Below are 24,528 nucleotides of genomic sequence, written 5' to 3'. Positions count from 1 at the left end.
AGGCTAGCTCTTCACTCCTCTTGGAGGTGCAGCCGCCTAGCCCGTGGTCGCTGGGAGCTGGCTGGGTGAGACAGAGTACTGGGTGGTCCGTCACCACTGCTGGGACCCCAGGCAGCTCACGTCTCATTGCTTCAGATTCGACAGCTGTAAAAGGAAGACAGAAATGCCTGCTTCCTCCAGGGCTCTGTCATGGGGGCGACAGGGGTGGTCCATATTTTTATTTGTTTACTTATTTATTAGATATGATATCAAAGGAATACATAGACCAGTTGACCTGCATGAACATTTAAAAAATTTTGTGCATCAAAAGAGACACTGTCAAGCCTGTCCAGGCTGTAGCACAGTGGATAGAGTGTTGGCCTGGGACACTGAGGACCCAGGTTCAAAACCCCGAGGTCGCCCTGGCCAGTTGGCTCAGTGGTAGAGTGTCGGCCTGGCGTGCAGAAGTCCCGGGTTCGATTCCTGGCCAGGGCACACAGGAGAAGCGCCCATCTGCTTCTCCACCCCCTCCCCCTCTCCTTCCTCTCTGTCTCTCTCTTCCCCTCCCACAGCTGAGGCTCCAATGGAGCAAAGATGGCCCAGACGCTGGGGATGGCTCCTCGGCCTCTGCCCCAGGCGCTAGAGTGGCTCTGGTTGCAGCAGAGCGCCGCCCCAGAGGGGCAGAGCATTGCCCCCTGGTGGGCAGAGCGTCGCCCCCTGGTGGGCGTGCCAGGTGGATCCCGGTCGGGCGCATGCAGGAGTTTGACTGTCTCTCCCCGTTTCCGGCTTCAGAAAAATACAGAAAAAAACAAAACAAAACAAAACAAAAAAACCCCGAGGTCACCAGCTTGAGCACGGGGTCACTGGCTTGAGCATGGGATCATAGACATGATCCCAAAGGTCGCTGGCTTGAGCCCCAAAATCACTGGCTAGGAGCCCAAGGTTGCTGGCTTGGCTGGAGTCCCCCTGCTTAAGGCACATATCAGAAAGCAATCAATGAACAACTAAAGTGCTGCAACTGTGAGATGATGCTTCTCATCTCTCTCCCTTCTTGTCTGTCTCTCACTAAAAAAAAAAAAGAAGACACTGTCAACCCAGTAAAAAGGCAACCCACAGAATGGCAGAAAATACTTGCGTGTCATCTATTTGATACAGGACCAAGATCCAGAATATACAGAGACCTCCCGAAACTCAGCAACAGAAAAACCAAATCATTAAAAAAAAAAAAGCCTAAACAATTTGATTAAAAAATAGACAAAAGACCTAAACAGAACACCCCCCTCCCAAGAAAATCAGAGATAGCCAACATCACATGAAAAGATGCTTAGCATCAACAATCTCCAGGGAAATGCAAATCAAAACCACAGGGGATACCACCCCACACCCAACAGGATGGCTAGAAGAAAAATAGAAAATAACAAGTGTTGGCGAGGATGCAGAGAATCGCAGCCCTCCTGCACTGCTGATGGGAAGGCACAATGGTGCAGCCACAGTGGGAAACCGCAAGGCAGCCCCTGAAAAAAAAAAAAAGAATTTCCATGTGACCCGGTCGTGCCACCTGTGGGCACATACCCAAAAGGTCATGGTGTGGATTAAGGGTTAGGAGCTTCCCAGATGGCCTCCGACACTCCAGCCTCCTGGTAGCCACAGCCCTGTGCAGTCCCCTGGGTAACACATGGATGTGTAGAACTATGGAGTGTGATGGCCAAGCCCCTGTTATAAAAGACAGTGTAGCTTTTGCTGTTTTCTCTCTGGGACCATGTGCTCTAAAAAGCCAGTGCCATGTCAGGAGGCAGCCCTGTAGAGAGGTCTGGAGATGTGGTGGGGCACGGAGACCTCTTGCAACAACCAGCATCAACTTACCAGTCATGTTAGTGGGTTACCTCTGAAGTGGCTCTTCCTGCCCCAGTCAAGCCTTCTGATGACTGCAGCCCTGGTCACCATCTTGAGATTGTGACCTTTGGAGAGACCTTTGGAGCCAGAACCATCCAGCTAAGCCACTCTTAGATTCTTGAAGCACTGTGAAAAAAGGAATAGCAAGTGCAAAGGCCCTGAGGTAGAAGCCTGCTTGCCAAGCCTGCTTGGCAAACTTGTAGCCAGTGTGGCTGGAACAGAATGAGAGAGGAAAGGTGGTCGGAGATGACAGAGACAGGGCTCTATCTTGGCCGACTTATAAGTTGTGGTCAAGACTTTGGACTTGATCCTTAGTGTGAAGGGAGTCACTGGAGGGTTTTGAGGTAGAGGAGTGACATATTCTTGTTTGCATTTCCATTTTAAAATGCTCCCTTTGTCTGCTCTGTGTAGCCCTGCGTGGAAGCAGGGAGACCAGTTGGAAACTTTGTATGGCAGTGGCCTCAGAGAATTGTTAAGAGGTGTGTGGATAGTCTTCAGAAAGTTGGGTTGAGGGAAGTGAATCACCCTTGAGAAGCAGCTGGAGACAGCGTGCTCATTAGCCTTGCACACAGACTCCCTGCCAGTGCTCAGGGCCCCCCATGCCTGGCCCCTGGATGGGCCCCTGGAAGGGAAGGCATCGTAAGGTGGAGACAACATATGGAGATGTCCCTGCCCTCCTGAGCCCTAGCCCGGTTCTGAAGGAGTTAATTGCACATGTGGGTGTTGACCAGTGCAGCTGGGCTGAGCAGAACTGAGATCTTGGGCCTGACCTTGGAGGCTTTCGAGAGGAACGAGGCTGGTCCAACTGTGCTGTGAGCTTCCCCGGGGACGTGCTCTGAGCGCTTCCTCTGCAGCTTCCAGAGGCTCACATAGTCCAGATGTTGGAGCTGCAGAACCAGGCCCTTTCCCCCGTGTGCTCACGGCCCTCTCCCTTCCTTCCTCCCCCGTCTTTCCTTCCTTCCTTCCCTTCTCTTCCCCTTCCTTCCTTCCTTCCTTCCTTCCTCCCTCCTTCCCCCTTCCTTCCTTCCTTCCTTCCTTCCTTCCTTCCTTCCTTCCTTCCTTCCTTCCTTCCTTCCTTCCTTCCCTGCCCTCCCCTGCCCTCCCTTCCCCTGCCCTCCCTTCCCCTCCCTTCCCTTCCCTTCCTTCCCTCCCTCCCTCTTCCTTCCTTCCTTCCTTCCTTCCTTCCTTCCTTCCTTCCTTCCTTCCTTCCTTCCTTCCTTCCCTGCCCTCCCCTGCCCTCCCTTCCCCTGCCCTCCCTTCCCCTCCCTTCCCTTCCCTTCCCTTCCTTCCTTCCTTCCTCCTTCCTTCCTTCCTTCCTTCCTTCCTTCCTTCCTTCCTTCCTTTCCCTCTTCCTTTCTTTTCCTTCCCCTCCCTTCCTTCCTTCCTTCCTTCCTTCCTTCCTTCCTCCCTCCCTCCCTCCCTCCCTCCCTTCCTTCCTTCCTTCCTTCCTTCCTTCCTTCCTTCCTTCCTTCCTTTCCCTCTTCCTTTCTTTTCCTTCCCCTCCCTTCCTTCCTTCCTTCCTTCCTCCCTTCCTTCCTTCCTTCCTTCCTTCCTTCCTTCCTTCCTCCTTCCCTCCCTTCCTTCCTTCCTTCCTCCCTTCCTTCCTACCTTCCTTCCTTCCTTCCTTCCTCCTTCCCTCCCTCCCTCCCTTCTTTCCTTCCTCCCTCCCTCCCTCCCTCCTTCCCTCCACACTTCTGTTGAGACACTTTGTGAAACAGGGAGGACCAGCTCAGGCCCTGAAGCCACATGACTAGGGTTTGAATCCCCTCCAGGCTGTGTGACCTGGAGCAAGTCAATAACCTCTCTGTGCATTTGTTTCCTTATATGCAAAATGGGAACAAAAAGGCTTAATTAGTAAGCCTGCAGGATCCCAGTCTCTGCCTTCCAGGTCACTGGAGCTTGGGGCCTGGGCGGAGATTAGTGTTGCCGGGATCACTGGCGCTTGATCCTCGTTGAAGGAATGTGCCTGTGTGTCAGGGAGACGATAAGTACATTCAACACATTTGTTGACTCTGACTATGTCCTAGCCATGTGCTAAACACTGTCCACACGCCATCTCATACAGCCCTCAAAAAATCCACTTTTCACCCCATTTTGTAGAAGAGAAAACTGGCTGAGAGAACTGGCCAAGGCCCTCCAGCTGATAATGAGGAAGCCAGCATCTGACCCCCCTCCCAGCCAGGAGCAGCAGGGAGGTGCCGGCTTGCCATGAATGCACAGGGACGTTGGTTTCCCGTTCTTGCTCGTGGCCACCCTAACCCGGCCCCAGTGACCTTCCCTGTATCTTTCTGAGCATAGGATGGTCAGAGAGGACCTCTCAGTAGAAACTTAAATAAACTTAGCGAGTGAGTCATGTAATATCTGAGGAAATGCATTCCAGGCAGAGGGCACAGCAAGTGCAAAGGCCCTGAAGCCACTTCTTGGCCTCTGCCTGCCCTTTGGTATCTGGTAGGCCATCAGGGACGCAGGGAATCCTGACTAGTGACGCTGCTGACATGAAGAGTCTTTTCTCTGAAGCTCCCTGACATTCCTGCATGATAAGGGGCCCGCGTGCTCCTGAGCTGCACATAGGAATGGAAGTCTGTCTGGGAACAGACGGAAGAGGATTCCAAGAATCACTATGCTGTTGTCAGCCCTTCCTTTAGCTTCAGATAGCATTTTGGAGAGTGGATGATTCCCCCCATTCTGTGCCCAATAACAACAACACCCTATTCCTCCCTCCCCCAGCCTCTGTAACCTCTGTTCTCCTTTCTGCTTCTGAATCTGCCTGTCCTAGGGACCTCATGTAAGTGGACTCATACAGTATTCGTCCTGTTGTGCCTGCCTTCTCTCGCTTAGCATAATGCTTAGAGGTTTGTCCGTGCCATCAGGGGTGGACAGTTTAGAGAAACAATGGGTCTTGGCACTGCATGCCTGTCCATGTCCCCGGAGCTGCGAAGGAACAAAAGAAGAAGAGAGGCCCAGGTTCTGGATAAAGTAACTCAGCTGTCCCTACACCCACAGGCTTGGACTGCTCGACTCCTGGCTTCCCCTGTTTGCATTTCTCCGGGAGGGCTCATCACCTTTCTATCAGTCCTCTGCGACACCTGTCGCTCGTGGGTGCTGGGCTATGTGCTTAGTCACTTCCCTTCTCAGCCTTGTTTTTCTCATCTGCAAAATGGATCTAACTCCGGGTTATCTTTGACTCCATGAAGCCGGCTTCCCATAGCCAGACGGGAGCTGACCTTGTGTGCTAGACTGACCGAGGGAAGGCAGGGGAGGAGCACTTCTTAGACTATGACTTTTTAAAAAAAAAATTTCCATTGATTTAAGAGAGAGGGGGAGGGAAGGAAGAGAGAGAGAGAGAAGCATCAACTTGTTGTTTCACTTAGTGATTCCATTTTAGTTGTGCACTCATTGGTTGCTTCTTGTACATGCCCTGACCAGGGACTAAACCCATGACCTTGGCATACTGAGACGATGCTCTAGCCATTGAACAACCCAGCCAGGGCCTAGACTATGACTTTTTGTTTATTAATTAATTAAGGGACTTTGATATATCAGGACTTAAGAGGAACTGACAGGTCACATGGTCCCTGAAAGCACAGGGCTGGTAATCTATTTAAAAAAACATTTTCTTCTTCTTCTTTTTAATTTAATGGAGGAAATCATTAGCCGGGAAATTGGTAGAACTGATTTATTCCTGTTTTGGGGAGGGGGAGTGGAAGAGGAAAATCATCTGCTCTAATTGCCGCTTGTTCTAGAAATATGTCAGCAAAACAGTCCCATTAGTGGAGGCCAGCGCGGGGCATGGGCAGAGACAGCCCTCTGAGCTGGGAGAGCATGGGGCTCTCTCTGCACCCAGGTGGGTGGCCATGATGTCAATAGCAGCCACACATCTTAAACCCCAGCAGACCTGCCTCGGCCCCCCGGCGGGTGTTCCGGTGGGACACCCTGCTGCCTGTCAGCCCCAGGACCTCATGCTCAAGCCCTCGTTCCCAGGGACACAGGACCAGGACCCCCGTCTGGGAAAACGGACTACGTGCCTCTAGGACTTCATCCGGTTCCAAGGAGAGGCGACTGGGTTCACCCTAAAAATAACTGAACTTGCAAACAGCTTCAACATGCAAATGTTTTTCGTATCTATAGGCCAAATTATTTAAAGGTACAGCTGTTTTTTCCGCTGTCCTGATCTGTTTGTTTTCCCAGAGTGGGGAGAGGTACTGGGGTGATCTGGGTTCTTCTGGGGTCACCGCCTTCCAGCACCCCAGTGGAGGTCTGGCTGGGCATCTGCCCTCTGCCAGATGCCTCCCACCCTGGGGCACCCCAGGGTGGCAAGGGTGAGGCCCCTGAGTCTCTTAGTAGTCTCCGCTTGGGCAGGTGGCGTGGCTGGAATGTCGTGTCTCCCCTTCAGGCTCGCTGGGTGTGCGCGGAGGGGTTCGTCTTACTTTGATTTTCCAAACTCATCTGGCCCAGAAACATGAGTAAATGAGTTTTCAGAGAGGAGGAAGCTATAAATAGCCAGGCAGTATGTGGAGAGGTGAAAGGCAGGGGACCGCCAAGGTTGCAGGCCCCTCTCGGCTCTGAGCAGCAGCCGCACAGTGACTGACCCCGCCTGTCTGGGTGCCGCTGGCCCCCCCCTCTGCTGTTGGTGGCCAAGTCCTGGCATTCCAGGCCCCTGCTCACCTCCCTCTGTCCTCATGGCCATGCCCCTGCTGAGGACCACCGTGAGGCTTTGAGACACAATGTCCTGTCCATTGTTGGGGACTGTGTGTCCATTCCATGTAATAATCCTTCCACAAATGTGCCACATCGCCAGGGGTAAAGCCCATTATCAGGTGGGGGGGGGCATGTCTGACTGTGGTCGTAGATTGTGGGCCTGGGACTCCAGGGAAGGGATCTAAAGCCTTTGGGGCAGGGCCACCATCGCCACCATTGCTGGAATTGGTCCATGATGTGAGGAGATGCAGGCCCAGACCCTTGGAGTGCTAACCTCTACAAAGTCTTCATTCATTCACGAGTTTATTCATTCAGAGAATCCAGTCAGAGCCTCCTGGGTGACAGGATCCCTTCTAGGCTCTGGGGATGCAGCAGTGAATGCAGCCAACCCAAATCCCTGCCCTCTCGAAGCCCCATTCCTATGGGGGAGACACTTAAAAATGCTACGTCATGGCTGAACCTGGACGCCATCAGGCCAAGTGGAATAATCCCAACACAGAAAGACAGACACTACATGACCCTGCTTCTAGGAGGTGCCCAGAGGAGTGAAATTCATGGAGACAGAACAAGGAACGGTGTGTGCTGGGGGCCGGGGTGTTATAGTGTCTAACGGGGACAGAGCTTCCGTTTGGGAAGAGGAAACAGTTCTGGGCTTGGAAGGTGGCGATGGTTGCACAACAATGTGAATGGGCCCAGTGCCAGGGGCCTGTGCACTTGAACACGGTCAAGACGACACAGTGGATGTTGTGTGTCGTATCCCACAATTTTTAAAAAATAAAAAGTAAAGAAAGGGGGAGAAAGGAAAGCATGTCGTGTATTAGCTGAGGATCGATGTTATGAAGAAAATGAGAAAGGGTCAGGGGAGGGCCAGGGTTGGAATCAATTCTTATATAAGGGTGGGGGGAGGAAGGCCTTGGTGAGAAGAGGGGCCCAGAGCAGAGGCTGCAGGAGGGGGTGGGGCCTCTGGGCAGACAGGCAGCAAGGATAGGGGCGGGGCCTCCAGGTCTTCCTTCTCGGTACAGTGCGACTGGGCCACTTTGGGGCTTTGAGCCTAGGCAGGACGTCTTGTAGGTTTGAAAGGGGGTCCCTCTGGCCATTCTGTTGAGGAGGGTAGGGTATGGGGCTGGGGCAACAGCTCCCAGCAGCGGGGGACCCGTGCTGGTTCCTGAGCTCAGAGCGTGACAAGGGTTAGGGTTTTCCGTGGTGGTGTTTACATCTTAATGGAGTCCTCAGCTGCCACTCCCCTGATGTCACTTCTCCCTTTGCCACTTGGGGTGGTTAGGGGTGGGATGGCTTGGCCAGAATTCAGTTCCTGCTGCCGCATAGCTCCCTAGAAGCACGCAACCAGCCGTCCCTGGGGTCCTGGCCTGCCCAGGCTGGGGGGTCGAGCACTGAGGGCCAGGCCGGGGGGGGGGGGATCCGTGTTTGCCCTGCCCTGCTGGCTCTTCCAGCGACACCTGGTTTTCTGCATCTACAAAGCAAGAGGGCTGGGCTTGAGTCTGATTTGGATTCGAGCAGAGACTATGCCAGAGTAGCCCAGGCCGCCTCGTGAATGCGGGATGGTCCCCCTGAGCACCTCCCCACGATCCAGCTGGGGCCCAAGGACCCTCTGTACATCCCACGGGCCACCCCCCTCAGCCCCTGCTGCTGCCACTTTAGGAGATGGGGGAGGGTCTGTTCCAAACCTGTTGCTCCCAACCAGACATTCCGGGGATGACCTCAGGAGTTGCTGGGGGAAACAGCAGGACATGGGGTTCTAGAATGGGTGTCTGGGGCCGGAGGAGCGGTCAGTGGCTCAGCTGTTCAGAGACCCACGTCATTATGGAGTCCGCTGAGCCCACTCCCCAGCCGGAGCCTGCTTTGTTCCCTGAGAGCCTGACCCATCGTCCTCTGTTCTTTTAGAAGGGAGCCTGGGGGCCAGGCCACAGACGGGAGCCTGCTCGGCCTCCCGGACCCACAGGGTAAGTCAGCAGGGGAAGGGGAGGAGGAAGTGGGCTGAGGGTCTTGGTGTCTGGCCGGGGCCCTGAGTCATTCCCGTCTCCTTGCGTCCTCAGAGCTGCTCTGTCTGGGACAATCACTGCTAACCCCGGACGACCTTTTGATTTTTAAAGTGACCTAAAATGAGCAGTTGTCTCTCCCAGTCACACTGGCCACGTTTCAGGTGCTCAGGGACCACATGGGGCTGGTGGCAGCCGCACCGGATGGCACCAGCATAGCACACGTCCATCATCACAGAAAGTTCTGGTGGACAGTGTTGGCCATGGTCTCTAGAGCAACCCCACGAGGTTGAGACAGTTGCCCCATTTTACAGACGAAGGAGCCAAGGCTCAGAGAACAGAAATGAGTTGCTAGTTGTGCAGCCGGGAGTGTCCGAGGGCACTGGAACACAGGTCTGGTGGGCCTCAGAGCCTGGGTGTGGGGCTGGTGGGCGCATGTGTCCAGCTGCCTGGCAGAGGGCTGCTGCTTAGGAGAGAGGGGACCAAAGCCCACTAGTAAGCCACACACACGCTCTGGGACCTCCACCTCCCTCCAGAGCCCTCCTGTGTTCGGTGCCCAGTGGGAAGCGCCACTTTATTGGAAAAGCAAGGCAGGGATTAATATTCACTGTGGGGCCTCTGGGGCCTACACCTTTTGAGACCCTTTGGAGGGACTCCAGGAAACTACACTGGGCTCAGAAATGCTCATTTTAAAAGTCAGAGCACAGTAGCCACCATGAGGACACCACCCACATGTCCACCCACGAATGAAGGCATGCTGTCACTCCCTCCAATGGAATATTACTCAGCCATGAAAAAAAACAACGGCCCAACACCTGCCACAAAGTGGATGAACCTTCAAAATATGACACTGAGTGCGTTCTGGCGGTGATGACCCCCCATGACAACATGCCTCTCGCTAAGGATCTCCTTCAACCCTCTCCGGAGAAGAGAAGAAACCCAAGAAGCACCCGGTGCAGAGACCCAGCTCCCGTTGCATGGATGGACCTGCCCAGGATGCTATGGAGTCACCGCTGTCTCTAGCTGCGCACAATCGGCCGTTCTGTGTGCTGGCTGCTCCCCTGTCCTCCCCCAGCCTGCAGGAGGCAGAGCAAGGCTTCCAGAAGGGTGCTCCTTAAGGGAGCAGCCCTGAGAGCACCCTAAATCAAGAGGAGTGGGGAACCGTCCCAATAAAGCACATTTGGGGTCCAAAAAGTAAAAGCCCCTGTAAGAAAGAAGCCAGACACAAAAAGGTCACATATTGTCTGATCCTATCTATAGAAAATGTCCAAACTAGGCAAATCCACAGAGACAGAAAGCAAGATTGGTGGCAGCCGGACTGGGCGTGGCTGCTCACAGGGACGGGGGTTTCCAACCGGGTGGGTGACGACCCCATGCTCTGGAACTAGAGAGGAGATGGTTGCGCAGCCTTGTGGATGCACTGGGTACCATAACAGGGTTGAAGCAGCCCAGTGCGTTTTCTGTGCTTCCCGCACAAAGTGAGAAGGAAGTGAGGCTCTCTAGGTGGGGCACGCACAGGTGTTCATTACAAAGTGTTCTCAAGTCTGCCACATGTTTGAACATTTTCATGGTCACAGGTTGAGGGTAGAGGGCGGGGAGGGCTGTGAAGACAGTGGTTCCCAGATCGTGAGGAGACAGGCTCCACCAGGGTGGCCTCAGGTCTGGGCCCCAGTCTTGGCTTCAGGCTTTGTGGAGTCCCTGTCCCTGTGTGTGAGGTGTGCCAGCAAGGAGGGCCGGGAGCTGGGTGGCCCTGCTCGCTGTGCTCCATTCCCAGAGGAGACAGTGTTTCCGCATCCAGACCCCATCCTGTCCCATTCTGTCCCCGGTAGTCTCCGTGTCCTTGTGCCCGAGAGTGCAGGCTGGGAGACGGTGGGCTTATCTATCCCAGATGGGCAAGGGGGGTGCAAAGACATGGCCCAACTTGCCTCGTGACATTGTCTCCGAGAGGAGACACCGAGGCTCCACCTCGGGCTAACCAGCTCTGCCCCTGCATGGAATGTGAGCTGGACCCAGTGGCAAAGGCCAATCTTGCAGCTGGCGCTGTGGACAGAAACTGCAGCAGGCAGCTGGGGCTGCCAGGAGCCATGCCCGGGCAGCAGTCCGAGGGCGCCATCCACCTGGGCAGGGTGGGGGGGCTGGGGGAGCTCACACCACCCTCCGCCACCTCCTGCTTAGGTGATTCTGGGCATGGAGGCCTTCGTGTAGGCGGACACGCCTCATTGCTGAGGGTGGCAACTGCGGCTGACCCTTGTGGGGAATTGTGACTCAGGGTTTGGCCGCGTGGAGTTTTCAGAAGTAGGGGAGGTAGGCGGAGGTCAGGGATGCCTCCCCGGATGGAGAGACAGACGCCAGGGCCCCATGTGTTTCCCAGGCCGCCGGGAGGAGTTCTGGTCTCCTTAGGCCGGGTGCTCTGGGAGGGAGACAGAGCCAGGAACCAAGTAAAAAGCCTCCCACTCCCGGGGTAGAGAGCTCCCTCACTGGGTCAGGCTGGTCCCCCTCCCGGCTGGACACATGGCCCAGAGGCCTGGTTTTGGGGAGGCTGTACGGGGAGGCGGGTGGGGATCACTCTTCTGCCGCCTCCCCTCTGGCATATGGCTCCCCCGCCCGCCTTGGGCTGTGCCAGCGGCTCCCCCTTCTCCATGGCAACTTAGCTCAGTGGTCCCAGTGGAGGAGAGAATCATCCCTCCCTCTTTCTTTTCCTCCCTCTCTCCCTCCCTTTCTCCCTCCCTGTCCCGCCCCTCCCTCTCAGCCTCTCTTCTACCTTCCTCCTCCATCCTTGCCAGGGCTCCGGTCCCCTCCCTACCTCCTCTGTCCTTCCATCCAGCCGGGGGACCTCTGTGCTGTGAGGTGCCCTGGGGCTCCAGGCATGGGCTGCCTGCCAAGCTGTGTGCTGGGGGTGGCGCCCTGAGGCCACTGGCATGGGGAGCTCTGTGGAGGACCTCCGGGGATATGGGGGGCGGCCCAGCACCAGCAGCGTGGGGCTCCCAGCGGCTCTAACACTTTGTCCCCCCCTCGTTTCACCCCCTTACAATTTCTTCCTGAAAGGTAATTTTCTGCTATAACTGGCACCGTCTGAGGATGGGTTGATTAGGCAGAAAGGCTCTGTCCTGGTCACGTGGGTTGTTTGTTTTCTCTGAGTAGCTGGGACGGAGGGAGAGGCCAAGTTTGGGGCTGGGGGTGTCCTCCAGGCAGCTGTGATAGCTGGTCTCTGGTCTCCAGTCTCCTGGTGCCTGAGTACCCACTGTCCGTGCTCTTCCATTTTCCAGTTTAATTGTTATTCAGAAGGGACAGTCTGCCTTCCTGGAGAGCGGTCTGCACATTCGGGGGCAGGCACGTGCAGCCCACATGGGGCCGGCTCGGGCACAGGGCTCCCTGTCCAGTCCTGTCTCACCCAACAGTGGAGTTCAGTGGGGGACTGTTTTGTCCTGTAATCAAGAAATTCCAAGAAGACGGTGCGGGGAGAGATTTGGGCTGGATGCTTCTGGGCGGAGCGGTCCTGCCAGCACGGCTGCCCGGGGCAGCACCACCATCTGCTGGGGATTGCCCCTCCGCAGAGTTTGGTCCAGACAGGATTCTCAGACAGCTTGCCCAGCCGGTCGATATTTTTCATTCCATTGCCTCTTCCCCATCCCCCAATGGTGTTCAGGATGGCTTTCCCAGCAGGAGCTGACCAGGTGAACGGTGCACTGTGGGGCGTCTGGGCCAGGGGGCCTTCTCCAGGTCGGCAGCCCCCTCCCTGTTCTCTCTGCGTCCTGTGCAAGTCTGAGGTGGGGAGAAAAAAAAGTGCCCCTCATTGTCAACAGAATGCCTCCTGTGTTGATGGAAAGTGAGGCCCGGAGGGAACAGATATAGCATCCAGTTCTTAGAACCCACGGTTTGAATGGTGTCTGAGAGGAAGCCTGTGTGTGATCTTGAAATAGAAAGCGAACACCAAGTGGGCCCATGTGACTCACAGGGGAATGCAGAGTTCGTTGCAGGTATCAGAGAGACAGCTCTGGACTCTCAACATGGGACCCAACTTAGGACAGGGGTGTGTGTGGGGGGGGAGGGGGGACCTGGCAGAAGAGTCTACATTCAGGTCCATGTTTCAAAGTCAGGCTCACGGGGCGGCGGCCGATTGCAGTCTGTATTTCATTCTGGGCGTTACCTCTGACCGATTGCTTTAATAATGGAATCCGGCCTTAAAGGTGGCCCCAGGCAGGGCTCCCCCCCCCCCAGCCCCTTCTCTGGTTTCTGGGGTCCGGGCTCTTTAAACTGTTATTTGTTCGTGTTCCAAAGCCCTGCTTGTCCGGGAACAGGAGCGGTCTCAGACTGGGTTCTCGGTACCTCCCTTTGATAATCAAATCAGTTCCTGTCGCAAGGGCAGAATGAGATGAGTGCTTTTGTGTCTGTCTGCAGATGTCTTTCTGCGCCGCGTCTTGTTTTACCTCTGCTCTGAGCCTGGAGTCTGTCAAGGAGACCCCTCCTGGCATCTGGGCGTGCTTGTGCAGGCTCCTTAATGGCATTCCCCGCGCTGGGTTTTGGTGGTGCGCGGTAAATCCTGATGGGTTTACGAGTTAACGTTGGGCGATGTGGTGGGGGGTGGGGGGGTGGCGCGACGGTTTGGTTTGGTTTTGCTTTGCCGGCAAACGGAAAATCTGATGTGAGACGTCAAAGGTCAGTCGCCTGAGGGGCAGCAGCTCCGTGCTTCTCTGAGCTCTCGGCCTCCTCGGCTTGGCGCCCCTGCAGCTGGGGTTCCTCTGCCCCGGGGTCTTTCCAGAGCCACCCGGGTACCGGGTACCGGGTACGGTTGCTCTGGCGACACCCGTGCATGCCTGCGTTGGCGCGTGCATGCGTGCGCGCTGTTCCATCAGGCAAACCCGAAGTCGGAAGGAAGGAAGAGAGAGGCGCGGCCCACCCGCCTCGCCGCTTCCATCCCGAGAGACTCCTGAGCGCGCGCTGCGCGCTGTGCCGGCCCCTCCCTCCGTCCCTCCCGCGTCCGAGTCCTCCGCCACGGGGAGCCAGCCTCTTTTCTCCGTGTGATCTCACGTAGCCGGCGACTTACTTGAAAGCCGGAGCAACGCGAGCGCGCGCGCGCGGGGAGCTGCAGAGGGTGTGAGAGCCGGGTCGGATCCGAGGCGGGAGCCCCGCGGCTGATGGCTCCGGCCGGCGGCGCAAGTGCAAGCGCGGGGAGCTCGTTCCGGGAGAAGTGGAGCAATCCCCGCCTTGGCCGGCTCTCAGGCGGTGAGTGGTGCTGTCCTCTTTAATTCGGAGGTAGCTCTGGGGTGCAGGGAAGGGTGGGCAGTGGGCAGGGGTTCGAACAGACCTCACGAAGTTCAGGAAGCTCCCGGGGGGAAGTGACTTCTCTTCCCCTGCGTGGTGCTGGCTGGCAGCGTGCGGGCGGGCGTCCACCTCCCGGGCTGAGCCGGCGGGACAGGCAGCACTGGCTGGGCATCCCATCCGCCGCAGAGGCCCCGCCTGTGCCCCTGCCCGGCCCTATGCCCAGCTTTGAGGACATCTGTTAGTGGGGTTCTTCATTACGTGAATGGCTGAGGAAACTGCAGGAGGGAAGACGCTCATGCACATCAGAGTCTCCCCGGTCTGTTTTGTGATGTCCCTGAACACACGCATGCACGCATGTGCACACTCACACCCCTGCGTGCACACGTGCACCCTCACCCATGCACCTACGTTTTTTGTCCTGCCCTCAGGACTGCACGGACCAGCCAGCATTCTGCTCTTGAGAGCACGACCTCCTTCCTGCTAACGGTTCTTGGTGTGTTAAGACCATCTAGCGTTGCTTTTCTGCTCAGTGTCTTACCTGAGTGAGATAGACTCCACTTCTGCCTCCCTTTCTCACTGTTCCTCTTTTCCATGCTCCCCCCCCCCCCGCCCTAGGCTCTGCCCTGTTGTCAGGTGTGTTACGGAGATGGGCATGTTTGTGTCCACAGGGTAAGCCCCCAAATGCCAGCCAGCTTCCCATCCTGGGCTTCCAAGAGCCTCAAGTCAAAAGGAAGGAGTGTTGTCAGAGAGAGGCTATTAAGCTTAAGATGTGTTGAGTGACAAGGCCGTGTGTGTGTGTGTGTGTGTGTGTGTGTGTGTGGTGGGTATGTGTGCTCTCCCTGCACAGTCCATACTTTGGCTTCTTTAGCTTTGCTTTCTGTTTCTCCCTGTTTCCTAGTTTATTTCCCAGAATAATGCTCAGCAAACTTTGAACCAGGATCCTCATACCTACCTCCTTGGCACCCTCACAAACAGTTGATTCAATAATGTGCAACCACCCTAGAAGTGCTTGTTGTTGTCCCATTTTGCCTGTGAGAAAACTGAGTCTCGGCACGGTCAAGTAGCCGGCCTGGGAAGACAGAGTCAAAACTTAGATCTCTAACTCATTCATTGATTCATTCACCTGTTAGATGTGCACTCTGCTCTGCACGGGGCCCCGGGAGGAGTCCACCCATCCCAATTGTCTGGGGACAGCAAAGGAAAGAAGCAGACAGCAGGCCCGGGAGGAAGGGGCAGCCCAGGGCCCAAGAGGGATCCCTTTGTGGCCAGCGCTCCCCACCCTGCTGCTCCTGCCCAGAGTGCCAGAGTCAGCGCTGCTCGGTCGGATCTCTCTGGCCTGGGTCCTGATCTGCTCTTTCTTCTGCTGAGTGGGCAGCCTGGCTCACTTTGTTTTAAAATTTGCTACGACCTTGTCCTGTCATCAGGAAGATCATCCACAGAGTGGGGGCTGTCTGTCTTATGCTGAGGACTGCAGTGTGGGTGGCTTGGGGCAGGAGGAGGCTGTGCCTCAGTTTCCTCATTGGCAACCTGCAGATAGCACCACCTACTTCACACACCTCAGCATGTAGGAAGCAGAGGTGTGTGCGGGTGCTTGACAGTGAACCCCGTGATTGGCATCAGGGGGGCGATGATAGGGTTGTCACCATGCACTTACCATTCCAGCATTCATCTCTCCGATGGTTCAGAAAAGACTTGTATCCGTATCAATTGTACAGATGTTCCTGTCTTACCATGGTTGTGTCCCAATAAACCCATTCTAAGCTATCATATGTCACAGTGCCTTTGCTATACCTATAACCCACCAACCATCACAGCTGAGCCTAGCCCACCTTACACGTGCTTAAGACACTTCCTTTGGCCTACAGTTTGGGCAAAATCACCTTCGCAAAGCCTATTTCACAGTGCCCGGCGTCATGAAAGAGTCTCATACCACACACATCATGAGCCAGGGGAAAGATCAGAATTTAAATATTTGATGTATAGTTTCCACGGAGTGCGTATTGCTTTTGCACTGTTGTCAGGTTGAAATATCGGGAGTTGAACCCTGTACATTGGAGACTGTCTTTAGACCATATGTATGCATGTGGCTATGCAGATAGAGGGAGCACGCACAAATGGTAAAGCAGGTGATTTTCGTGGTGACCCTGGTGAGAGGGTTTATGGAGAGTGAGAGCTCTTGAGTTGTTTGTGCAATTTTTCTGTAAGTTAGAGATTATGTGAAAGGAAAAAAAAAGATGTAAGCATTTGAGGTGCTTCCCCCAAAGGTGATAGAATAAATGAGACAACACAGGAGGGTTCAGACCTTAAGGAACCTACAAAAAAGGCATGTGGTGATGACAAAATAACCTAGACATGTTTTCTTTGAATATATGTACCCTGATTTATTAATGTCATCCCATTACCATTAATAAAAATTTATTAAAAAAAAGGCATGTGGACAAAGCCAATGGACGGCCAGCCCTGGAGGGAGAGGGAGCTCTGTGGTGGGACCGGTTAGGCCACTGGTGAGACTCTGTCAAGGCAGCACTCTTGGTAGACACGAGGACCTTGAGGTCAAGCTGCTTCCGGATGTCCCCCTGTGCTTGGCGATGGGTCACCAGGCGGGGTTGCCTGCCCCACAGCCCCTGTCTGGTGGCTTGAGTCTCTTCTTCCCTAGGACAGCCTGCTGCCTGCCCCTGGCCTGGAGAAAGTGGGCCTCTTGGCTGACTACTGGTGTTGTGTTGGTCCAACCCCCAGATGCATGTGCACCTGCATGTTGGCCCTGAGGCCCTGTGCTGCTGCCTGGGCCCCTCAGAGCCTCTTCAGTACTTGGCCAACCCCTCTCCTTGAGCAGTTGTTGGAGGGAGGGCTAGACCTGGCACGGCTCTGCACCATGCATACTTCCCCAAGCAAAGCAGGGCTTGGTGGAAATCAATGGACCAGACACACCAAATGGGCTCTGTCCCATCCACCCTTGCAGCAGCTGCTCATTCTGTGCCTCAGTTTCCCCACCTTGTTGCCATCGTGAGAGGAACTTCCCCATTGCCTCTCTGAAGCATCCCAGAGGAGTGTTGGGAGCGTCTTATACCCTTAGGGGCACACCCACTAGCTTGGGGGTGCAGAGGGCTAAAGCAAGTCAGGACCTTGTTCTCATCCCCACTCTGCCACCCACTGAGGCATGAACCCTCAGAGTCCCCTTGACCTCCACGAACCTCCATTTCTTGGTTTGCACAACAGGGCTAATGAGCAGTGCCCAGGTGGACAGAAGCGATGGAGCGTGCAGAGCACGGTGTTCCGTCCAGCGCCCTCACTTTGCCCGCGCTCCCTGCCCTTGCCGAGCACATCACCGCTTTCCAGGCGTGGGCACAACATTATTGCCACCTGTGCCTGTGAATGGGCTTTGTCAGGCTGTGCAGACAGAGGCCTGGGAACAGTTCATTTTAAATCTCTCCTGCCGCCTGATTTGATTTGCCTGCTGGGCCCCTGGAATTGCATGGCTGAGGTCCCTCCCTACTCCGGGACTCTGGGCTGCTGGGAGGGGAGGTGGTGAGTGAGGAGGGACCGCGCTGGGGTAGCAGGAAAAGCAAAACCTCATTAGTTAGCCGCAAGACCTGGCTCTGAGCCCTGGCCCTGTGACCTGCAGAAGCCCCTTAATCCCTGAGCCTGAGTTCCCCGGCACAGAACCAGAATGGGGGCCATCCTCCTGGGAGCTCGGGGCCCAGGGCGCTCCCTGGGGAGGACTGGGGACCTGTGCCGCTGGTGTGGCCCAAGAAAGAGCGAGATGGCTGGGTGATCCTTTTACAGAGCTCTCTTCTAGGACAGGACTGAAGAAAAGGACTGGTTTTGAATGGCCGTGCTGGACCCAAGGGCTGTCCTAGGATCGGGGCCAGGCCTGCTGCTGCTTGTCACGCTCCCGAGTGCTTGGAGAGCCGGAGCGGTGTCGCGGCCAGGAGGGCCTTTCGTCTGGAGGCATGGTCACTGAGCTGCCTTTGGCCTGGAAGACGCAGGCCTGTACTCTTACAGCCTCCTGAGGGCACATGGCCGAGCGGTGCTGCTGACGGGGAAACCGAGGCACGGAGAACAGTGTTTTGCTGTCCGAGCTGGGTGTGGCCACGGCACCAAGGAGGGGCCTCTCCTGCCACTGGAAAGGGAGCAGGGGCCAGAATTTATGTTGGAATCACCACCCAGCAGCTTCCTTCCTGTCCCCAGTACCGCCCCCGCCCCCCGCCACCCCCTTCCCATGGACAGCAGTGTTGATGATGTGGTGGCACCCCTTCCCTGCAGCACAGTCACGGTCACGGTCGCGGCCTTGTCAGGGCTGGCTCTCACCCCACAGTCGGTCGGGTCCGGGTTGGGCCAAGGCATGAAGGGGCATGTTGATTGAAGGCCTTTCAGGGTGTCCCCTTCAACTAGCCCAGGCTGAAGGACCAGTTGGTCTCTGTGAGGTCACTTAGGAGGCAGGGCTGCAAGCGGCCGCCGCTGCCTCTCTGCGGCTCAGCTCGAGACAGAGGCGCTGCCCAGCGCTCCTTAGGGCTGGGCGTTCCATCCGATGGGCAGTTCTGCACCCCTCAGACCCCTTTGCGGGCCGCAGGACAGACTCCGGCCTTGGGCTGGCAAGTGTCCTGGTCCTCTGAGCTGCTTGCCAGTCTGGGTGGCCCAGGAGGGTACAGAGCCACTGCACAGATGGTTCTAGGCCCCTTGGAAACGGTCTAGTTCTTACCCCTTTGCTAGAGCTGGGGGACTGATGCCCACGGAGGGCCAGGGGCCTGCCCACTCCAGCTCCCTGAGCCTGGTTGGCCCTCACTGATATGACCCATCCACAGACTGACTGATTACGTTCAGGGTCTGGGCCCACGTCCTACCGTAGGTGCAGGACTGGGGCAGGATTTATACCCCCAAGAGCAGTGGACTATGCTGGGGAGAAGGCGGGCAGAGCCTCTGGAAGCCACCTGCCTCACCATGGGGGACTCTCCTGCCCCCTGCCCCAGGCCACCCATAGCCTCCCGGCTGGGTCTTGCTGCCCTGGACCCTCAGCTCACCCGGGCGCAGCGCGCATGCTTGTATTCGGCTTGGCTTCGTAGTCTCCAAGGAATGTCGCACCCAGCTTCTCGGTGGAGTCTTCCGGTGGCCTTGTGGAGTGGTCATGGTGGACCACCAGGGTCTCCTTCATGCAGGGGCAGGGGAGTTGGGTGAACTGCCCAAGGTCAGCCGGCCTGCCAGCTGCAGCTGCTCTGGGACAGAGTGTGGACTCGAACCATTTTTAACAAATATTGGCCAGGTGCCTGCCTTTGTTGGGCAGCTGCTGCGGACGGGCTCGGTTTAAGAAACGTGAGACTTAGCTGTCTCAGTGCACTTGGAGCTCCGACATGATCCGTCCTCAGAGGGCCCTCACCTTGTCCCTCAGTATGGCCATGCCCGCGGAGCTGGGGGGTCGACTGCCAGGGGTTTGCAGATGCTGACCAGTCTGAGCTCCATCCGCTGTGGGAACCCCGGGGAACCCTGGTCTCAGTCCTGACACTTCCGGGAGCCTTGGCCAACTCCCCACCACCCTCCTCAAATGGGAGGTTCTCAAAAAATGGAGACAGGTAGGGGGAGGGGTGCTGAGCCAAAGGTTGGGGACAAACATTTCTCATCAGGGAGACCTGAAGTCCCTGTGTTAGGACCTCACTGAAGGGGCGTTTGCAGCCGCTTGCCTGTGGCTGGTGCCCACCCCCCCCAGGCTCTGCAGGGTGGGCTGGCCGGCTTGGGGCATAGCAGCGTGGGGGGCCTAGGAGAGGCCATTAGGATTCTGGCATGGGGAAACGGGGGTGGGGGCAGGGAGACCAGAGGGCTCCACATGTAGCTTCCTTTAGAGTGTCTCCAGAGTGCAGGTACAAAAGGGATTCTCACCAGTTCCTCAAGTTCCCTGAGCTAATTGGGCTGCGGCCCTGGTGACAGCCTGGTGGTGAGCTTGCGCAGTCCTGCCCAGGTGTCACTGTCACCCTGCCGGCCAGTGGGCTCTTCTCGCAAAGGTGCCCAGAGTGTGGGGGACACAGGGTAACGTCCAGGTGGTCAGCTTGGGGTATGTCCTGCCTCCCTGTGTCGCAAGCCCCAGTGTGCTCGTTTCTTGGGGCTACGTCATTCTGATCTCTGCTTCCGTCTCTACGTGGCCATCCCTACTGTGTGTCTCCCTGTGCCCTCTCTTCTTTTTTTTTTTTCCTCTCTTCTAATAAGGACATTCGTCATTGGATTTTGGGTCCACCCTCAATCCAGGATGTCACACCTGCAAAGACCCTATTTCCAAAGAAGGTCCCATTCTGAGGTTGCAGGTGGCCCTCAATTTGGGGGGCACACTCTTCTGCCTACCTCACCCAGCACAGAGAGTGGCACCAGGTAAAGAGCAGATCTGCTGCACCGGCTGTGGAGGTGGGGAGGGGGAGGACTGGCAGCCCATCCCAGGAAACAGGTCTGGGGCCTTTGCAGCCTCAGGCACTGTTGTTGTCAGTGAGGGCGGCTTTGCCTCTGTTAATAGAATCAGAGGGCCCAGAGCAGAGGAAGTGGTGTCTGCAGGAGCAGTCACCCGGGATGAAGGAATGTTTCCTGGACTCCTACTTTAAGATGACCTGGGGGAGAGCCAGCCGAGGCCCGGTTGAGCCCTTGGAAGGCAAACTGCTCAGTATGAGAACTTCCTGAGCCCTTGGAAGGCAAACTGCTCAGTATGAGAACTTCCTCATAGACTCTTGTAGGGAGTGAGCCTTCCATCCTGGGAGGTGACCTAGTGGTCCTGGCAGGGGGTGGGTATTGTAAGGAGAGGTGTGAGCCTGTGCTGTCTGAGGGATGGACGGTCCCATCTGACCGTCACTGAACGAGTTTAGAGACCCCCCCACACACACACACATCCCAGGGCACTCCAGGAGATGTGACAGGACCAGTCCCAGAGCCCCGCTCCACCCTCTAGCTGGCCTGTGAGTGTGCAGGTCAGCACAGCCCAGCCCCTTCTTCTGCCCTGGGGGATTGATTGCACAGCTGGGTCTCCCATCGAAAGTCAGTCTTACAACGGTGCATCCTGCTCACCTTGGCCGGGAACCTTTCGGGGGGCAGGCTCTCTGCCCATGCTCTGCTCAGCCTCCCTCTGAATGCCCGGCCCTCGCTGCACACTTCACACCCAGGCACGTGGTCCAGTCGGCACCTCGACGCTCGGCTCCCGCCAGCGCCTTTGTCTGTGTGTGTGTCCAGAACCCGTCCCTGCAGATGCGCTGAACACACCTTGTTGTTGATGTTGGACTTCACACCGTTACACCACCACCAGGCCAGAGGCTTTAAGGAGGGCACAGGCCCCAGCCCTGCCGTGACCTGCCATAGACCTCAGGCGTGTCTCCACCCCTCAGAGTGTCCCCGTGGGCTAAGGAAAGATGAGACGGGTCCCACTGCTCTGTGAAACCTGTTTGGTGTCTACGCTTCTGATGTCCAGGGCTGAAGGAGGGGTGACTGACCGTGCCTGAGGTCCCCGCCCCTCCTCATTCCCGGGACCGCGTGCCCTGCGGCTGCCTGGCTGTAGGCACGGCCTCACCATCTCTCCTAGTCCCTTCCTACACTGTGACCGTCCCTCAGACCCGCCTGCTCAGGCAGGAATAGGTCCCCCTGGGCAAGGCAGCTCCTGCTGGCTCCCAGCGGACCTAGAGCTCCCTGCCTCACAGTCAGGGACTTAAAAAAAATTATTATTGAACTATAATTCACATTACAGAATTAACTATTTGAAAGCGAATAAGTCAGTGGCGTTTAGTATGTTCATGATGCTGTGCAATCACGTACCTCTGTCTAGTTCCGGAACAGTTCTTGTCACCCCCGAAAGGAGACTGGTCTTTTTTTCTTTTCTTTTTTTTCTTTTTTCTTTTCTTTTATTTTTTTTGTATTTTTCTGAAGCTGGAAACGGAGAGAGACAGTCAGACAGACTCCCGCATGCGCCCGACTGGGATCCACCCCGCACGCCCACCAGCGGCGATACTCTGCCCACCAGGGGGCGATGCTCTGCCCCTTCGGGGCATCGCTCTGCCGCGACCAGAGCCATTCTAGCGCCTGGGGCAGAGGCCAAGGAGCCATCCCCAGCGCCCGGGCCATCTTTGCTCCAATGGAACCTTGGCTGCGGGAGGGGAAGAGAGAGACAGAGAGGAAAGAGGGGGGTGGAGAAGCAAATGGGCGCTTCTCCTATGTGCCCTGGCCGGGAATCGAACCCAGGTCCCCCGCACGCCAGGCTGACGCTCTACCGCTGAGCCAACCGGCCAGGGCCTTTTTTTTTTTTTTAATTGTAAAGTACACATAATATAAAATCCTTTATTTAACCATTTTTATGCATGCAGTTCAATGGCTTTAAGTCCATTCACATTGTTGTGTAGAGGTCACCACTGTCCATCCGCAGAACTCTTTTCTTTCCCCAAGCTGAAACTGTCCCCATTAAACATGAACTCCCCTCCCCCTGCGCCTGGCAGCCACCATTCTGTACTTTCTGTCCCTGTGGACCTGACCCCTCCGGGCACCTTGTATCAGTGGGTTCCCACGGGTCCTTTTGCGACTGCCTTCTTGCACTCAGCATAACGTCCTCCGGGGTTAGACGTTCCTTTCTCTTTCAGACACTCCCAGTATGGATGGGCTGCATGGGTTTATCAGTTCATCCCCCTGTGGGCACTCAGGTCACTTCTGTCTTTTGGCTATGGTGACTCCAGCGCATGGCCAGGGTCTGGCCTGGGCTCGTCAGATGCCAGTGCATCTTTAATTAATCCCTTTACTCTGTCATTAGCTGCAGGCACCTGAGCCTGGGCCTCAGTGGAAAGACGGTCATTCCAGTGCCCTACCCACCCGTCCCCTCCTCTCAGTACAAGCACGTGGCCATCGCTGTCCAGGGGCCCCATTTCCCCCTGGAGAAAAGACCAGGACATGGCGTGCTGAGGACCTCGGCCCTCGCTGGAGCCTGCTGGCCTCCTCTGAGGGCTGACTGCAGAGCCACCGTGGGCTCGTCCCTTCCTTTCTGGGAGCCCTTGCCTCTCATCTGTCAGAAGCAGCGGTTGGAGGGACAAGCCACTCAGCTGGGGATTCACGTTAGCTGCTCGCATGGGGCCTGGCTCTTCGTACTCTTCCCGGAGCTCAGTGTCATCTCATTGAATCCCAGCCCACCCTGTGAGGTGGGTCGTGTTCCTACCGACAGTCCACTGAGGCCTGGAGTGGTTAGGTGACTTGCCCAAGACAAAGCATGAATTCGAACTTAGGTCCGTCTGGTTCCAAAGCTGTTGTTTCCCATGGCATCGTGCGGCCTCCAGCTAGTTTTGTTTGTTTCATGGCCTGTGTGTGTGTGTGTGTGTGTGTGTTTGCAGGGCGGGGGACTGCGCTTGCTCTTGCCACCGCCCCCTGACTCCCCGCACCCTGCTGTTCAGCTCTGGGCTGTGCCCTGCCTGCTCACTTCCCACCCTGTTGCCACGGGGCTGTTGCTGGGCTGGTTTTGTTTTTGACCCAGTGAGCCTGGCAGGGAAGTGGCAGGCTGTGTGCAGAAAGCTTTCCCAAAATAGCCCCAGGCTCCCCGCCAAAGACAGAGGAGCCAGACTGTGTGCAGCGGGCTGGGGCCTTGCGGGGGGATTCGGTTCCCAGCACCCCAGCTGCCCCCTCTTCTTCCCCTCCCCTTGGGCTCTTCTACCCTGAACCTTCCCCAGCACGGGCCACCACACGCCCCCAGAGAGTGCCAAGAGGCAGCTGCCGGCTGCCGACTTTGGGGTGCTGGCTAGGATGGGTTTGGTGTAGCCCTGACCCTGGAGTCAAGGGTTCTCATTCCCTCCCTCTGACTGACTGGCCCCACACCTTGACCATGGCCCCAGCGTTCTCTTTGGCTTCAGTTTTCTGGTTGGAAATGGGGCAAGCACATATGCCTACCTGCCTTGTGTGATTGTGGGGACAGAGGCCTCACAGGTTGGTGACAGTGTTGATGACTTATTTCTTCCAAACCTGTTTTGAGTGTGAGGGTGCAGCTCAAACCGACGCCCCCGAGCAGGGCTGTGAGCCATCCTCATCGCCACCGCCATCGCCATAGAAACCAGGGCAGCCCTGCCACTCCTCAGGCCTCGTTTGCTGGTCACTTTGCAAATTCGTTACCTCTTAATTCATTCCCCCCGAATGCCCTATGGGATACACACACACATGGCCTTGGACCCACTTTTGTACACATAAGAACTGAGGTTCTGAGAGTTTTGAGTCACTCGCCAAGACCAAGTGGAGGGTGCAGTGTGATGGGAACCCTGGTCCCCCCCAAAGCCTGCGTTCCGCCTTTGATGTCCTGCTCCCCTCCTCCAGGGTGAGCCTGTTCCTGCTCGAGGTTTTGCCCTCCAGACCCTGAACCCCTTCTCTTGGGGACTGCCCATGGCAGCCAGAGCCACCGGAAGGTTCTGTCTTAAGTTCTGTCTACATCCGCACAGGGGACCTGGTGTAGAACCCATGAGGGGCCCTACCTCAAGACAGAGTCCTGGGGGGGCGTGAGGGCATTTCTAAAACTGAAGGGGCTGCCCCTTTGCACCCCCCTTTTTATATTGTAGCAATGTCACCGAACGGTCAGCATTTCCCAAGCACCAGGCCTGGGGGGGGGCACCTTCATGCTTTTCTCAAAACCCAGTGATGCCCAGTTAGTTATTCAGACTTTGCAGGTGAAGGGACAGAGCTGCGTGAGGGGGTCAGGCCACCCACCCAAGGCCACCAGCTCCTACGT

At 56.4% G+C, this 24,528-nt stretch overlaps 1 protein-coding gene and 1 pseudogene across 8 annotated transcripts in view; both read left to right on the top strand.

Annotated features, from left to right (window-relative positions):
• The window catches only part of PITPNM2 (phosphatidylinositol transfer protein membrane associated 2), a 139,218-nt gene that overhangs the window by 51,464 nt on the left and 63,226 nt on the right, over positions 1-24,528 (top strand). The window contains exon 1 of one of the 8 annotated variants that reach the window (XM_066260704.1): positions 13,269-13,790. The exons of the other annotated variants lie outside the window; for them this stretch is intronic. The gene's annotated coding sequence lies outside the window, so the exon portion shown is untranslated. Of the gene's footprint in view, positions 1-13,268; positions 13,791-24,528 lie in introns of those variants that run through there. 8 annotated transcript variants of the gene reach the window in all.
• Positions 9,456-9,699, top strand: LOC136322508 (small ribosomal subunit protein eS27-like; annotated as a pseudogene).

Source organism: Saccopteryx bilineata, chromosome 2, assembly GCF_036850765.1.
Source record: "Saccopteryx bilineata isolate mSacBil1 chromosome 2, mSacBil1_pri_phased_curated, whole genome shotgun sequence".
Lineage (NCBI taxonomy): Eukaryota > Metazoa > Chordata > Mammalia > Chiroptera > Emballonuridae > Saccopteryx > Saccopteryx bilineata.
Note: the sequence above shows the minus strand (reverse complement) of the source record. Positions and strands in the feature narration are given on the sequence as shown.